The sequence below is a fragment of the Anolis sagrei genome, chromosome 1 (genome assembly GCF_037176765.1).
Source record: "Anolis sagrei isolate rAnoSag1 chromosome 1, rAnoSag1.mat, whole genome shotgun sequence".
Lineage (NCBI taxonomy): Eukaryota > Metazoa > Chordata > Lepidosauria > Squamata > Dactyloidae > Anolis > Anolis sagrei.
Window position 1 is genome coordinate 63,590,089 of NC_090021.1, and position 16,229 is coordinate 63,606,317.

The following is a 16,229-nucleotide window of genomic DNA, read 5'->3' on the forward strand; positions in this document are numbered from 1 at the left end:
GCTGGGACTAACAAGGGAAGCTCACCCAGTCCTGCAGATTCGAACTGCCAACTTCTGGTCAGCAAGTTCAGCAGCTCAACTGTTTAACCCGCGGCCCCACAATGAGGAATCGGATCTGTAATTTCAAATTTCCAAGGTACCTGGAGACCAGAGGATAGAAGGCATCCCAGGGTTTTTGTGGCAAGATTGATTCCAAGGGGATTTGCCATTGTCCCCCTCTGAGACTGAGACAGTGTGACTTGCCCAAGGTTTTGTTTTGGTTTTTTTGGGTTTTTTTTTTTTGTTGTTGTGTCAGGAGCATCCTGTTGTGAGAGAATTGGGCGTCTGCAAGGACGTTGCTCAGGGGACGCCCGGATGATTTTGATGTTTTATCATCCTTATGAGAGGCTTCTCTCATGTCCCCGCATGAGGAACTGGAGCTGATAGAGGGAGCTCATCCACCTCTCCCCGGATTCGAACCTGCGACCTGTCGGTCTTCAGTCCTGCCGGCACAGGGGTTTAACCCACTGCGCCACCGGGGGCTCCTTTGCCCAAGGTTACCCATTGGGTTTCACTCCTGGTCTTCTGGAGTCCAAGCACCACAATCAAAACCCAACAACAGGCTGGGTCTCCAGAAGAACGGGATTTAGATAGCTATCAAATCATGGTAGGTAGTGGGCTGTAGTTTAGGGGAGGCCAGACAATAGCTATCTATAAGGGAACTCTAAATGCTTCTCGTGTGAGCATGGGCCATCAGGTCACCAGTGAAGGCATGGGGACCCCATAAATTCATAGGATTTTCTTAGGAATTCTTGCAGGGGGCTTTGCAAGAAATCTGAAACAAAATCTACACCACTTGGGATTCATGGCGGCCTTCCATCCAAGTAACAAACCAAACTGAGCCTATTTAGGTGACTAGAGCAGGCATGGGCAAGCTTGGGCCTTCCAAGGGTTTGGACTTCAAGTCCCAGCATTCCTAACAGCCTCAGGCCCTTTCCTCCCCCTCCCCCGCTTACAGCTGAGGGGGAAAAGGAAGGGGCCTGAGGCTGTTAGGCATGGTGGGAGTTGAAGTCCAAAAGGCTTAAAAGGCCGAGGGGGGAAAGGAGGGGGGCTGAGGCTATTAGGAATGGTGGGAGTTGAAGTCCAAAAGGCTTAAGTGACTGAGGGGGAAAAGGAAGGGGCCTGAGGCTGTTAGGAATGGTGGGAGTTGAAGTCCAAAGGGCTTAGGTGACTGAGAGGGAAAAGGAAGGGGCCGGAGGCTGTTAGGGATGGTGGGAGTTGAAGTCCAAAGGGCTTAGGTGACTGAGGGGGGAAAGGAAGGGGCCGGAGGCTGTTCGGAATGGTGGGAGGGAGTTGAAGTCCGAAATACCTGGAGGGCCCAAGCTTGCCCATGCCTGGTGTAGATGCACCCCGTCTCCTGCCACGTACGCACTGGAGGGATTTACAAAACAAACCTAGAAGAGTAAACATTCATATCAAGCAAAGCCACAGCTAAAGTACTCTTGGGACCTTCAAGCCCCTCCGGTACTGAGGAACGGGCCAGCCCACCAATCCCCGGAAGGCACCTCGCGGCCTTGTCCAATGGCCTCGCAGGGATAGGGAAGGGGCGGGGCTTTTGCATCTCCCCCGGGCCCCGCCTCTCCACGTGGGGTCCCATTGAGAAGGCGACTCTGTTGGACTTGGTGCTGTTTACAAGCGGAGGCGGCCGAGAAGGAGCGGCGGCTCGAAGGCAGCGCCCAAAAGCCCGGCCCAGGAGGATTGCGGGGACTTCGGGAGAGTTTGGGGGAGCCTCTGGCAGAAAGGGAGCCCCCGGAACCCCCCGATCCCACCTTCTCCGCAGAGATCTGCGGAGGAGAAGGCCCAAAGGGTGGAAGGCAGCTCCGTGGGAAGGAGCACGACCTCAAGCGTCGCCCGGCTTTTGCAGAGAGGAGCTCCTGGTAAGTGCCGATGGCTAACATCTCTCTTTGGATTTAGGGAGAGGGCAGCCATCAAAAGCCTGGCCTGGAGCAACTCACTGGGGCTGAGGGTTTGGAGCCGGTCCCACAATTGTTTCCTGCCCCAAACAGGTGACAAAGGGTGGCTGGACACGGCCTCGTCACATTAGAGGGAAAAAATCCACTTAAAATCCGGTTGCCTCCTCCTGCAGAGTTATGGGGTTTGTAGTTTAGGGAGGGGCCTTTAACAGCCTCACTAAACTACAAACACCAGAATTCCGCAGGAGGCAGAAACCGGATTTTAAGTGGATTTTTTTCTCTAGTGCAATGCCGCTCGACCCCCACTTTAACTGCTGTGGCTCAATGGTATGGCATAATGGGGCTTGTAGCTTTACACGGTCTGTAGCCTCCTTTCCTAAGTAGTGCAGTCTACTTCAGCACTGTAGACTTGATGCCCTTTGAGCCCACTTTAATGAGCAGGGCTCGAGGTTGTGGGCTCCTGGGAGGTGTAGTTTGGGGAACCCCTTTTGGTCCAGGTGGTTGAAGACTCCCGGGATTCCACGGCCTTGAGTCGTATTAGTAACTACTTCATCACACGAGAGAATGAATCCACTTTGAATCCGGATTCTGCCCCCTGCAGAATTCTGGGGTTTGTAGTTTTGTGAGGCTGTTAAAGGCTCTTCCCTAAACTACAAAGCCCAGAATTCTGCAGGGGGCAGCAACCAGATAGAAAGTGGATTCATTCCCCAGTATAATAAGGCCTTAAAGTGGGCTCAAAGTGCATCGGGTCTACAGTATAGATGCACTCCAAGAAAAGATGGCCTCTTGGGATGAAGAATCTTTCTGTCAGCCTCTCTGACTATTTTATCACGCTAGAGAATGAATCCACTTTAAATCCGGTTTCTGCCTCCTCTCCTGCAGAATTCTGGGGTTTGTAGTTTAGGAAAGAGCCTTTAACAGCCTAACTAAAGTATAAACACCAGAATTCTATAGGAGGCAGAAACTGGATTTAAAGTGGATTCCTTCTCAAGTGTGATTGGGTCCTTGCTCTGTGGCTTAGTTTCTGATGAAAAGCAAAGCAAGCCATCAGCTGGGCCGAAGTCCTTTGGGGTTGCCTTTCCAAGGACCCCCTCCCAATTAGTTTTCCAGGCTTTGATCCTATTTCGAGGCTTAATCAATCTGCTGGGATATCCTGATCCAATTAATTGAGCTGTCGGCTAGTATCCTTAATACGAATCAATGCGCTTCAAATCCTCACTGTGTTGTGTTTTCGCACTCCCTCTTTGTTTTTCTCTGACTCCCCCCCCCCCCCCCCCAAGGTGGTTGAATATAGGTCAGTTTAGACTACTGGATGACAGACGTGTAGCAATGTATTTCTATTGGTTTTAGTTGTCTGAACTACTGTACAGTCAGCCTTCCTTATCCACAGATTCTACACCAGTGTTTCTCAAACTCTGCTCCTTCAGATGTTTTGGACTTCAGCTCCCAGAAATCCCAGCTAGTCTTACCAGCTGTTAGGAATTGTGGGAGTTTAAGTCCAAAACACCTGGAGGAGCAAAGTTTGGGAAATACTGCTCTACACCCACAGATTCCACCATCCATAACTTGAAAATATCCCCACAAAATTCCAAAATATAATCCTTGATTTTGCCATTTTATATAAAGTACTCCATTTTGGGGCTGCGGTGGTGCAGCAGGTTGAACCGCTGAGCTGCATTACTTGCTGATTGGAAGGTTGGCAGTTCAAATCCAGGCAGTGGGGTTAGCTCCCACTGTTAGCCCCAGCTTCTGCCAGCCTAGCAGTTAGAAAGCATTCAGATGTGAGTAGATCAATAGGTACATCTTTGTTGGGAAGGTGATGGTGCTCCATGCAGTCATGCCAGCCACATGACCTTGGAGGTGTCTACAGACAATGCAAGCTCTTTGGCTTTGAAATGGAGATGAGCAACACCCCCCAGAGTCGGACTCAGCTAGACTTAATGTCAAGGGGAAACCCTTTAAAAACTTCCACTTTACTATGCTGTTGTATATAATGAGACTTGAGCATCTATAGATCACGGTATTTTCTGGAACAAAACACCAGTGGGTATCAAGAGCACACTGTATTAGATGTTTTTAGATAGTCCTATATCAGGTTTACTTAGAAATAAGATAAATACAACAAATTCAGTGGGAGTCAAGCCCTAAAATCGCAGTGTATAAGATGTACCTAGCTTTGCAATTTCTTGTTTTTTCAAAACAGTAATGAACATTGTTACTACTGTAACAAGAAAAAAATGTAAACAAACTCATTGCAATGGTATCTGTGCTAGAAAAACATTGTTCTCCAGGGCTTAATTCTAACCCCAAAGGAATCTGTGGTCCCTATCTGTCATTTGTTGTTGTGTGCCTTCCATTCATTTCCAACTTATGACAACTCAAAGGTGAATCTATCACAGGCATTGTCAAACTATCCCTCATGTGCCTGGCTGGCTCCAAACCCATTCCCATTTTCCCATGTAGGTCCAGAGCCCCCTCTGCAGGCTGTGGGACAGGCCATTGGTGGGGGCAGGGATCCCAATCATATTTGTTTCTTCCTTCTTCCTCCAGGTGTTTTGGATAGCAACTCCCACAATTCCTAAAAGCCTCAAGCCCCTCAGCCACTTAAGCGGCTGAGGGGGAAGAGGAAGGGGCCTGAGACTGTTAGGAATTGTGGGAATTGCAGCCCAAAACACCTGGAGGGCTGAAGTTTGACCATACCTGCTCTATCATTAGGTTTTAGAGTAGCCCCCGGTGGCGCAGTGGGTTAAACCCCTGTGCTGGCAGGACTGAAGACCAACAGGTCGCGGGTTCGAATCCGGGGAGAGGCGGACAAGCTCCCTCTATCAGTTCCAGCTCCTCATGCAGGGACATGAGAGAAGCCTCCCACAAGGATGATAAAAAACATCAAAATCATCCAGGCGTCCCCTGGGCAATGTCCTTGCAGATGGCCAATTCTCTTACACCAGGAGTCACTCCTGACATGACAAAAAAAAAGGTTTTAAGAGTGCGTGGGACTTGTCCAAGGTTATCCAGTGGGTTTCCAGATCTGATCCAGAAATCAAACTCTGTTCTCCAGTCTAGTCCAATGAGCAATCTACTACACTATACTGTGCTCCTGAAGTTATACAGCCCAACAAAAAAAAGTATTTACGTGTTTTGGGGTTTTTTTTAGGCCTCTTCTTGGGGTTATTTGGGGCACTTATTCATAAAATTGCACTTGATAGACCACATCAGCTCTAATTTCTTGAATATGGTTATCATGCTTTGTTTTTATGGGGAAGGAGGTGGTGACTGGCGTACATTCTGTATCTCAAAAACTGGAGCTGACGAGGGAGACAGGCCATTTTTTAAATCAGCAGGACAAACATACCCAGAAAGAAGACTTAACATTTGAGGCACCAATATGTGTGTTGGGCAATGTTTTAAAGGCATATTATCTAAGTATTCATCAGAGTGATTTGCATCAGTTGGCTTTCTTCAAGCCGATGCTTTGAACTACAACAACTGTCAACACACAGTGGTCAATGATGATGGGAATTGTTTGAAAGGGGAACAGTCTTTTTTTGTCAGGTGTATGCTACATTGCTGTTTTTTTTTTCTAATGCAAAATGATCTCTGGTCTGGTGTACATTATGGGGTGGGGGAGAGAAGCTTTTCTGTCCTGACCCATCTGTTCAACCCCTGGAAATCATGTCTATTTCTGCAAGAACTGTAGTAATCTGAAATAATTAAAAACGTAAGTGTGACCTGCTACAAAGTGTTGGAGAGTGTAAAGTGATCCTTCTCAACTGAACATGTTTTTCCATGAGAATTATTTTTTCTCCTCCACCAGCCCAGCAATGTCAATATTCTGCAGCCATTGAGCATGTTCAATGTATTGTCGAAGGCTGTTATGGCCATAATCACTGGGTTGCTGTCTGTTTTCCAGGCTGTATGGTCATGTTCCAGAATGGATCATGTTCATTTCTCATTGGACCCTTCTGAAGTTTTGTCTCTCCTTAGTTTTATCTTAAGGCTTTGCTTCCTGGGTTGGCAAAGTGTCCAGTCTCCTAAGTCTGCTAATACTTCCCTTTTCATGTTGATTAGCAAATCTACAAGTTCACCGGGGCAGGGTACATTTTGGTTTATTTAGGATGAGAACTTACTAGAGTTTACACAATTTGAATGTGGATCAAAATGAAACATTGAAATAATGTGATAGAGAGAGCAAGGGCAAACATGCTGTCACTGGGATTCCAGTTCCCACTGGTTTTGCTGCTGATGCTTGCCTGATTAAATAAGAATGGGCACACTTTCAACTAAACATGAGTTGGCTCATTCACATGGTCACTGTCACACTCCCTGATGTTCTGGACGATCTGATGGGTGTATGTATGAATTTGCATGGATCCCTCCCTTCAAGCTTCTTACTGTCTGGTCATGCTCTTGGCCATGCTGGTTTGGGGGATTTGGGGAATTGTAGTACAAAAAAGAGCTAGCATATGTGGTTTATTGCCTTTTGTTCTGTTGACTGTAATAAAGAGATTGATTGATTGATTGAAATAGATTAAGGACTCCAGATGTAGTGTTAGACTTTTGAATACCCTCCTCCATAGGAGCTGCAGTGGTGCAGTGGGTTAAACTCTCGTGCCAGCCGAACTGCTGGCCTGAAGGTTGGTGGTTCAAATGTGCAAGATGAGCTCCCATCTGTCAGCTCCAGCTTCCCTTGAGGGGATATGAGAGAAGCCTCCCACAGGATGGTAAAGCAAATGGGCAACTCTTGGGCAATGTCCTTGCAGACAGCCAATCTCTCACACCAGAAGCGAATTGCAGTTTCTCAAGTTGCTTCTGACATGATTAAAAACCCTCCTACATTAAAAATAAAAATAAGATTGGAATATACTAAAATTAGTGCACAGTTTTGAATGCATCTCTCTTTTAAACTGATCTAATGCTCACATCAGCAATGCCACAGTCATATTGAAGAGGGAAAGGATAGAAATAAAAAGACTAAAAGAAAACACCTTCAAATTTTACAAGTACAATATTGATATGCAATTGAAGACTCCTCTATAAATTCATCACAAAAGATGTACTTGGTTCATTTGGTAAATCTGTTCCTTGCTCAGTTTGGTGAACCAGGTTGCTTTCTTTCTTCTTTACTATAAGTGAGTTTCTACATGCCTTCCCCTGAGCACATCTTTCTGCAAATTCCTCTGTGTACAATTAATACATATGAGCGGGAGCAATGCTTACCTGTTTTCCTGTTAGAAATCTTCCTGTTAGAAGATTTATTTTGCTTGGGGAGGCAATTCATATGTATAAAACACTCCAGCCCAGTACTTCTAGAACAAATGGTATGGTTCAGAATTCCATCATAACAGTGCCCCCCTCTCCCAAAAAGGCAGTATTCGGCTTTGTTCTGGATGCGTGAGCTTCTGGATACGTGAACTTTATGAGTGGGGAATACAAGAGTGGGAATCTTATAGCCATCAAGACATTGGATCCCTAGCATTCCTCACCACTGAGTGTGCTGTCTAGAATTGCTGGGATTTGCAGTCTCACATGATCTGGAAGATTACATGATTCTCAGTTTTGGAGTAGAGAGATAAAGCTAGCATATCTGAGCACACCCAACCTCCATTCCCTGACCTTGCCAAGTTCAGCTGTAATGTTTGTAGGGGCACTCTTATTTGTGTTCAAATTCATGTATTGGCAGAGATAATTCAGAAACTCTCATGGTGTTGAGTTCTGTTCCCAAAGGGTGTCACTATAAAGCAGTGGTTCCCAACCTGTGGTCTATGGACCACCTGTGGTCTGCACGAATGAAAATATGGTCTGTGGCCTCACCATTACTATACCAATGCCTTGAAACCATGCATCAACAAGAGAGACTGGTCTTGCAAAACCCTCTTACAGTGCCAATGCAACAGGGATGTCAGGAGGGGAGAGGCTGACTACCACTGAAAGATTACTACTGCCACATCAGCTCTAGATTATAAAATATGGTTTTCTGTGGGCGAGCAGATGATAACTATTGGATGGTATATTTTATGTGTCAGAAACTAGAAGTTAACCAAAAACTGATTTGTAAACCCTTTTGGTACTAATGTTGGAAAATGGTCCCTGGTAGAGTGGTCCCTGGTTAAAAAGAAAAAAAGAAAAGAGCCACGGCTATAAATGAATCAAATGAGCATGTTGCATATCCAATAAGAAATATACAAATTAAAACTTCCTTTAGTCCCCAAATTTCTAACGTTGAGAGTGAACCTTTAGAGCCACTCACACCTAGGCATTGCATCTTTACTGTGCTTCCTTGAGTAGCTTTGTCACCTTTTCTCTCTTTTGCATTCCTAGGCTGTATTTATAAATACTGACATGAAGTATTTGTTTAGTAGGTAGTGTTCTAATCCACCACCCCCCCCCCCCCCCAAACTTCCACATGGCTACATTTCTGCCTGTTTCTCTGTCCACTTGTAGTCTATGTGAATTCTAGAAAATAAATGCATGTACTTCTCATACATTCAGAATTAACTACTATCTTGTTGCGGTGGTCTACCATTGTGATGAAATAAATTCACACTTTTTTGAATTATACCCTAAAGGAAACATTTCCCATCTGAGTTGGGAAGCTAAGCAGGATCAGCTCTGGTTAATATATGGATGCGAGAGCACTAATGAATCCAAAGTGCTGTCGGCTATATTTCAAAGGAAGGATCTGGCATAACCACCTCCAAGTGCGTTGTCTAAGAAAACCCTATGAAATTCATAAAGGTGCCATAAATCAACAGGCAGTTCAAAGACATACACACTATTTTGTACTGCTGATAGGAGAGGAGTATTACCCTATGGTTGAATTATCTCCTATCCAATAAACCCACTATACAACAAGAAAATAGTTAAACATAGCTCTCATACATATAAACTAAATTTGGTGTATTCCACTATCTTTTTTTTCTTCGTGTGGGTACTTTAAAGAATCTGATCCAATTTCGTCCAATTGGACGAAAATGATGCATAAATGGTACATGACACCACATAAATTAAAGAAATAATATAAAAATTTAAATTCCAAATGTTGGAAATGTGGACAGATTGAACTTTTTACCACATGTGGTGGTCATGTAATAAAGCAAAAGCATTTTGGAAAGAAATACATGAAAAACTACCAAAAGTATTAAAAATAAAGATACTATTGAAACCAGAGATATTCTTATTAGGAATAAATGAACAAAATTAGAAAGCAATATAGATAAACTCCTCTTCCTAGCAACAACAACTGCAAGAATTTGTTATGCGAAAATATAGAGAAAATTGGACATACCCAAATTGGATGATTGGAATAAAAAATTCATGGACATAAGGTACATGGATAGATTAACCTATTTGATATCTAAAGGAAAGATAAGGGGGAAAACAGACTGGAAACTTATAACAGAATACTTGAAATAAAACCAGCAATTAAAGAAGGAAATAAAGTACTCACCATCTAAGAGAAAAGAAGAGGGGGAGAAAAGAAGGAAAGAAAAGAAAGAAGAGGGGGACGGTGAGGAAAGAAGGAAAAGAGGAAAACCCTCCAGGAAGAAGCTCGGAAGCGAAAACTTTTTCTCTACTTTTTTTGGCTGTTTTCTTTTCTTTTTTTATTGCCTTTTATCTACACCTTTATCTTTTTTCTCTCTTTCTTTTTTCTCTTTTTTAAACTCTGCAATCTGTAAATACTCAATAAAGATTATTTATTTATTTATTTTTAAAAGAATCTGGTCCAATTGAAAAGGAAATATGGCAAAGCTTGAGAAAAAAATGTTCTCTGCATGATTTATAATGAAAGGGAGGGTTCTTTATCCAGTTCTTCTCAAGGTTCAGCTAGCTGGTCTGCTGCCATATAAAAAAGATCATCATGATCTTATTGTTGAGTACCTGAATCTTGTGCCATCTAGATGCTTCGGTTTGAAGCATCAATCATTCCCAGAGAACAAGGCTATAGCTATGCCAACTAGGAAATAGGAATGATGGGAGTTGGAATCTAAAACAGCTGGAGGGCACCATGCTTGGAAAGGCTTCATTAAAACAAACCCCTGATTCAAGTCAAGAAAGACTTGGCAGCTTTTCCTTGGGAACTGGCAATAAACACCTATAGAAAAACAGACAATGTTTAGACTTATCCTCAGAATAATCTGTCAGACAATCATCTTCTGTTTTGTAAAATATTTTCAGTGACACCATCAGTATAAAAAGTATAAAAAGAACCCACCTGATCTTGGAAACCAAATAACCCTGGTTAGTACTTGAATGGGAGGCCACCAACAAATACCAGGTGCTGTAGGCTATATTTTAGAGGACAGAACTGAACTGGCAAAACTACTTCTGCGTGCTCCTTGCTTAAGGATACCCTATGAAATTAAATGGGGCCACCATGGGTCAATAGGTGACTTGAAGGCACATAGACACAGACACGCCCAGTAGATTTTGATCCAATCAGACAGCTTTAGGGAAGCTGGCAGTCTTATTTACTGCAAAAGAAAACAGGCTTAGATGTACAGATATACCTCAGTTAACAAAGTAGATGTGTTCCTTGGCATTACTTCCTTTGGTTCTAGAGGCAATAATTCTGTGGAAAGAATAGGGATAGGTGATGAGAATGATTCTTCAACATGTTTCAGCATTTTTTCAAGCTAAAGACTAATAATATATGCATGTGCAGAATAACCAGAATAAGTAACTTTTCCAGAGATAAAAAATATTTTTGAATTTTGTAAAGACCTCCTGAAGTCATCTTCCAAAATGCCTTCAGGGATAACTGTTTTCAGCAACCTTCCGTTTTATTATAAAATATATTTTGCACACTAGACTTAGAGATCTATGATTTTTTCACAACCTTTAGGGTGACTGGTGAGGCACTCTTGTCTGCTCTTTTCCTTTTTTTCTCTGATTTGTAATGGATTCTGGAGGCAACTGCTCTTTACTTTATCTGTTGTAAGCAGGCACATCCTTCTACAGTAGTTAGCACAGAATTCTTTATTAAAGAATGTTAAGGCGTGATTTAATGAATTGTTTACTGCAGACATGAAGCTGCAACATGATACTGCAGACACAGAAAAAAAATGTTTCTCCAGCCTACCTTCACCATCCTGCCAGTGCTAGCTAATGCTTCTCATAAACTTCCAGCTAGACTAAAGAGGAATGTAGGACTAGGTAGGTCTAAAAGGCCTGGATAGGAAAGAGCTTTATTTATTTATTTACTTCATTTCTACTCTGCCTTTCTCGACCCCAGAGGAGACTGAAGGTGGCTTAAAATCCTGCAAAAATGCAGTGCTTTAATGTATGAAGTTTTGTTAACTTAAGTATGCCTGTATAACTTCTAAGTATGCCTGTATAACTTGGAAGGCTATATTGAACTGTAATTCCTAGAAAATCTTAGCTAGAATGGTAGCCATGCTGTTATAGAATGTTGATACTTGCAGTGCAAAGAATTGATTACCCCAAATCTGTTGCCAGTTGGATCATGATGCAAAATAATATCTAACAGAAAACACCCATAGAATTGCGCAAGAAACTCATAAGCAATTTGATGGATTTGTGGTGGGGGGGGGGGGACACACGTGTTTTGTTTTGTTTTGTATCAGAGTCTGGTCTTTCATGCAGGTCTTTTTACATATAGAAATTGTTGCTAAGGCTTAATCTTAGCAGCTTAATGAGGAAGCAGAGGAAAGGGTTCATTTTTAGTCACTGTTGTGACCTCAGTTACTTTTGTTGATCTGTTAAACTTCCTCTGGATATTTCCCTGTAGAACCTGACCTACCACTGGTCCTTTTCTATCCTGTGGTCATTGCGTTAATAAAAGCCCCCCCCCCCCCCCCAGAAACTTATTGGAATCCTGAGTAGGAATAGTAGAGGATTGTTTTGCTGGACACCAGAATCTTCTAGACATTCCAGATTCTATCACTTTCTTCTTGGCAGGTTGTACTTCTTCCTCATACCTTCAAAGAACAGACTTTACATACATTAATTCTTAGTGATTCTAAGGTAGGCCAGTACTATTAATCCCATATATGTGATGGTTGAAAAGGGAGGAATGGGATTGAGAAACAAAACATCTGTAAAAAGTAGGCAGCGTCCAATTACCAGTGAGTGAAGAGTGCAAAGAAATAATGTATGGAGTTTTTAAGATGATTAGAAACTATTTTTTGTTGTGGGGGGAATAAATGCAAGTTATTTCATAAGAAAAAATGTTTGTAAAGAACAAGAACTTGAATTATCACCTCAGCAAAATACTTTCTTTTGGGCAATTCATGTACTTTTCCCCTTTGGTATTTCTTGAAGGTCTACCTCATTCTTTTATCTTTGGCTGGTTGGTTTGGTAAAAAGATACAAATTCAGTTCATTGGAAGAAAGGGCAGTATGGCAACAGCCAGTAGTCATCTGTAACCTGTTAGCAGATCATTCCAAAAATATAACGTTAAAGGTTGCCACATTTGCAGTTGCAGCCCAAAAAATCTGAGCTAAGTTAGTAAAGTCCACAGCGGAGGCTAGAACTGGAAATAGTTTGAGATGATACAAATCAGACATTAGTTATTTTTATCATGTCACTGCTACTATAATTTTAAAGAGCTAGTATATGGAATCAGTTTTAATATTTATATTGGAAAGTGCTTATTGTACTTACTGTATTGTACTTTTAAAAGTTATATATTATGTGATGTCATAGCCTATGGCTGGTACAATAAACAATTCATTCAGAATTGAAGTTTAAACCAAGGGTATTTTATCTTATTGGGGCCTGAATAGCCTAAAGGCACCAGATTCCATCTGATCTTCAAAGTTAAGGAGGGTCAATCCAGTTTAGTACTTGGATGAGAGATCACCTACAAATACAAGGTTCTATGGTCTACATTTCAGAGGAAGGAACTGCCAAAACCATCTATTGGTATTCCTTGCCTAAGAAAAACATATGATATTCATAAACTGATAGATTACTTGAATGCAAATATTATAAACACACACACACTATCATTATGTTCTTAATCATTAAGCAGCATCAGTCAATTTCTTTCAGAAGCTGACCATTGACTTTGGGAAGGGAGGGGGAGCTTGAAAAGATGAGGAGGATAAGTGAGACATCCACTAAGTCTGTTGTTTGTATGTTGGGGACAGGGAAGACCGTGGAAGTGTATGCAGCCGATTGGCTGGACTTTTTCCACTAAGTTTGCAGCATTTAAAGAATAGCATATGGAAAAGTCAGTTCATTGCCTAAAGAGCTTGAATCTAAATAAGGCTATGGACAGCAGTGTGGTGACTTAAGGAAGAGAAGAGTCAGGACTGACCCCAGTAATTCTGCTGCCCGAGATAAGTGATGAGATGGCATTCTCTACTCCACATTCAGAAGCTGACTTTATTGGCAGTTGAAATTTGTCCCTGATAATGGATAGTGTCTGTCAACATTTCACCTGAAGATAGCAGATTAGGCACTCCTTTGTACAACATAATTGTAAGGCTGTGATTCAGCTGCCATTGGCTGTTTCCAGTGGTATCACTAGGGGGTGCAGGCAGTGTAAGCGGCAATGGGTGACACTATCAGAGAGGAGAGGGTGACACCAATATGGCTGTCTGTATAAAGTTTGTGCAGTGTTTCAACAAAAAAATATTAGTTTTAATTAAAATAATCCCTGAGGATTTTACATAAGTCCAGTTAAAATGAACCGGATCTGCAGCTTCAAGGATAAACCCCTATGCCAATTTAGTTTTTTATCCTTCTAAGGCACATACACTTCAGTCAGAATTGGTATTATTAGCCAATTATAATGATGCTTTCAAGCACACGTTTTTGTCTCCAGGTGCTACTGGCATGAAGGCATTTTTGATTTTTTTTAAAAAGACAACTTTTCTGAGGTTTTTTGCTATAGTGTTGTGGCATGCTCTGGTATAGAGCGGAACCTATGGGGTGGACACCACGCCTTACTTCTCTGGGTGACACCAACCCTAGTGATGCTATTGGTTATATTATAAAGAATCTGGGATTTTGTGAAGTCTCTGACCAATAATTCTGAATACTGCTTCCTAAACTATAGATCTCAGTATTCTGTAGGATGAATTTCTGATTCTCTATTTAGGTGGTTGGGAACAGGGTCTGTGATTCATTCCACATTCTTCTCCAAGAAAGAAAGAAATGCTATATAGCGCTATAGAGCTTATTGGTTCTCTCAGATATCTTCCACTTGATTTCCTTATCTCATGTTGCCTATGTAGAACTGATCCTGGGAGCAAAGGTAGCAAAGGAAAAAATGTTAACAGATTCAAGGCTACATTTTAGTTGCATATGAGACTCGCTACAAAGTTGAAGGCAAAAGGTTTTAGGGATGTGTGGTTTGTGAGCTGGGATTTGAAGCAAAAAACAGGGAATGCTGAGTGTTAGGGGACCAAACTGCATGAGCATCTATCAAGCTAAAGAGATGCAGACAAATTTCAATATTGAATGCTTCTAAAGAGTCCTGATTGTGGAGCAAGAGGCCTGATTTTTTGGTCCATGACTTCAAAAAGCAATACTGAGCAACCTTCTGTAACCCTTGGATGGGGGAGGCTCAGATCAAGCCAAATTGAAGTGAGTGTAAGCTCTGTTGTTCCAAGTAGCTTAAGTAAAATGGATTATGAATTGGCATCTGTCTGTTGTGTCTGACACTTGGCTTCCAGCTCAGTTTAGGGTATTGTAAATGAATTGCTGGTGCAGAGGAAAGGTTTCTGCAGCGCAGCTGTGATTCTTAGGTATCTACAAACATGCCTTTTGCAAGACGTTGATATCATTATTTGTATTGTTTCAATTCACTATCTTATTTTTGTTTTCTTGCAGTAACACTTGAGAGGGGTTCTTTTGGAAGAGGGCATGAGATTCCATGCCTCTGGAAAAAAACCTTTTATAAATGTGAATTGCTATATTTTCCCCAATTTCTACTTCCATCCCTTATATTTATTTATTTTTCATATACAGCACCGTAGTTTTCCCATTATTTTTTCTGTAATTCCCAATTGCATCACTCTACAAAATAAAAAAAATGTTAGTAAAATTTCCATGTTCTGCACTATTTACAGTGCAGTATCTTTTTTTACCCACAAAGATCAGGGGGTAAAAAAGCTACCATTCATGTCATCCTAATGTTTTGCTACCTTTCTGCTGCTTGATGTCTAAGAGTTTTTGGTGCCACCCTAAAAACTAAATGACACAAGCTTTTGATGGCACAATCCACTTCTTCAGATATACTCATTAATGTTTATGTCAATTTTTAAAATTTCTAGGGGAATTGGAGGAATTTATGTTGCATTTTTTGTAAAGTACAGCTTTCTCTCTGTTATTATTTTCTATACTTATAATTTCCTGTTCATTGAGCCTGGGTCATGTAGCCACCCCTTATTTTTATTCATACCTCCCACAGTTCAAAATTGACATTAGCTGAAGCCTTCTCATTTTGGGTATGGTCGTTTTTCTCCCCTCTTCTGTCTCCTTTCTCAGGTAATTGTAGAGGTGGCCTGTCTAATTATATAGTAGGGGCATGGTCACTGTGACTTTCTTCTTCTTCTGAGGCTGCCTGCTATTGAGATCTACTTAGCTGGCTTGTTCTGGACTGATGAGATGTGCTTCTCCTCTCTGTGGTATTTCCCATAAATTACCACCACATTTTAAGAGGCAGAGATGCAAGACACTGAGCAGCTACTCATAGAAATGGCATTGTTGGGTTGTCTTGGGGGGGGGGGGGATGTTTTCCTCTTTCAGGTTGTTTCCAAATGAGCTAGGTGCTTTTGTATTGATGCAAGAAATGATGTTAGATGTAAAAAAGAGCATTTTGTTTCCCCAAGAAAACTGCCCAAAGCTTTTTCTGTAAAGACAGTATCTCTATCTCATCCTTAAGCCTTACCATAAGAGTGCAAGGCTGTAGTCCTCCAGCTGTTGGCATCACTCTTTTCTTCACAAAATCTTATAATTTTCTGTTCTGTCTATTTTTCTTGCTTAACTCCAGTGTATCTCATGATTGGTTCAATGTATGATGGACAGTATTGAAATGAAGAACTTTCGTCATAACAAAAGACAGGTTGTTGCATATTGTTGATTAATTGACCAGCATTTCTGTAATAATCCTTAACCTTTGTTGCTAGATATCTCAGCATTTCACCCCTGCTTATGGTGACCCTATGAATGGGGAACCTCCTAAAGACTAGTCAGTCCACCCATGATGGGCTCTTCCTCTTCTCCTCTTCCTGCAGTTTTGTCTAGCATGTTAATGCTAGACAAGTTAATTCATGACTTGGGAAAACCCTAAAGTGATAATCCTG

At 41.9% G+C, this 16,229-nt stretch overlaps 1 protein-coding gene across 2 annotated transcripts in view; it reads left to right on the forward strand.

Moving 5' to 3' along the window:
* Positions 1 to 1,625: 1,625 nt before the first annotated feature.
* FRMD1 (FERM domain containing 1) overlaps positions 1,626 to 16,229 on the forward strand; it is a 64,108-nt gene continuing 49,504 nt past the window's right edge. For both annotated transcript variants that reach the window (XM_067465571.1, XM_060753755.2), the window contains exon 1: positions 1,626 to 1,916. The gene's annotated coding sequence lies outside the window, so the exon portion shown is untranslated. The remainder of the gene's footprint in view (positions 1,917 to 16,229) is intronic.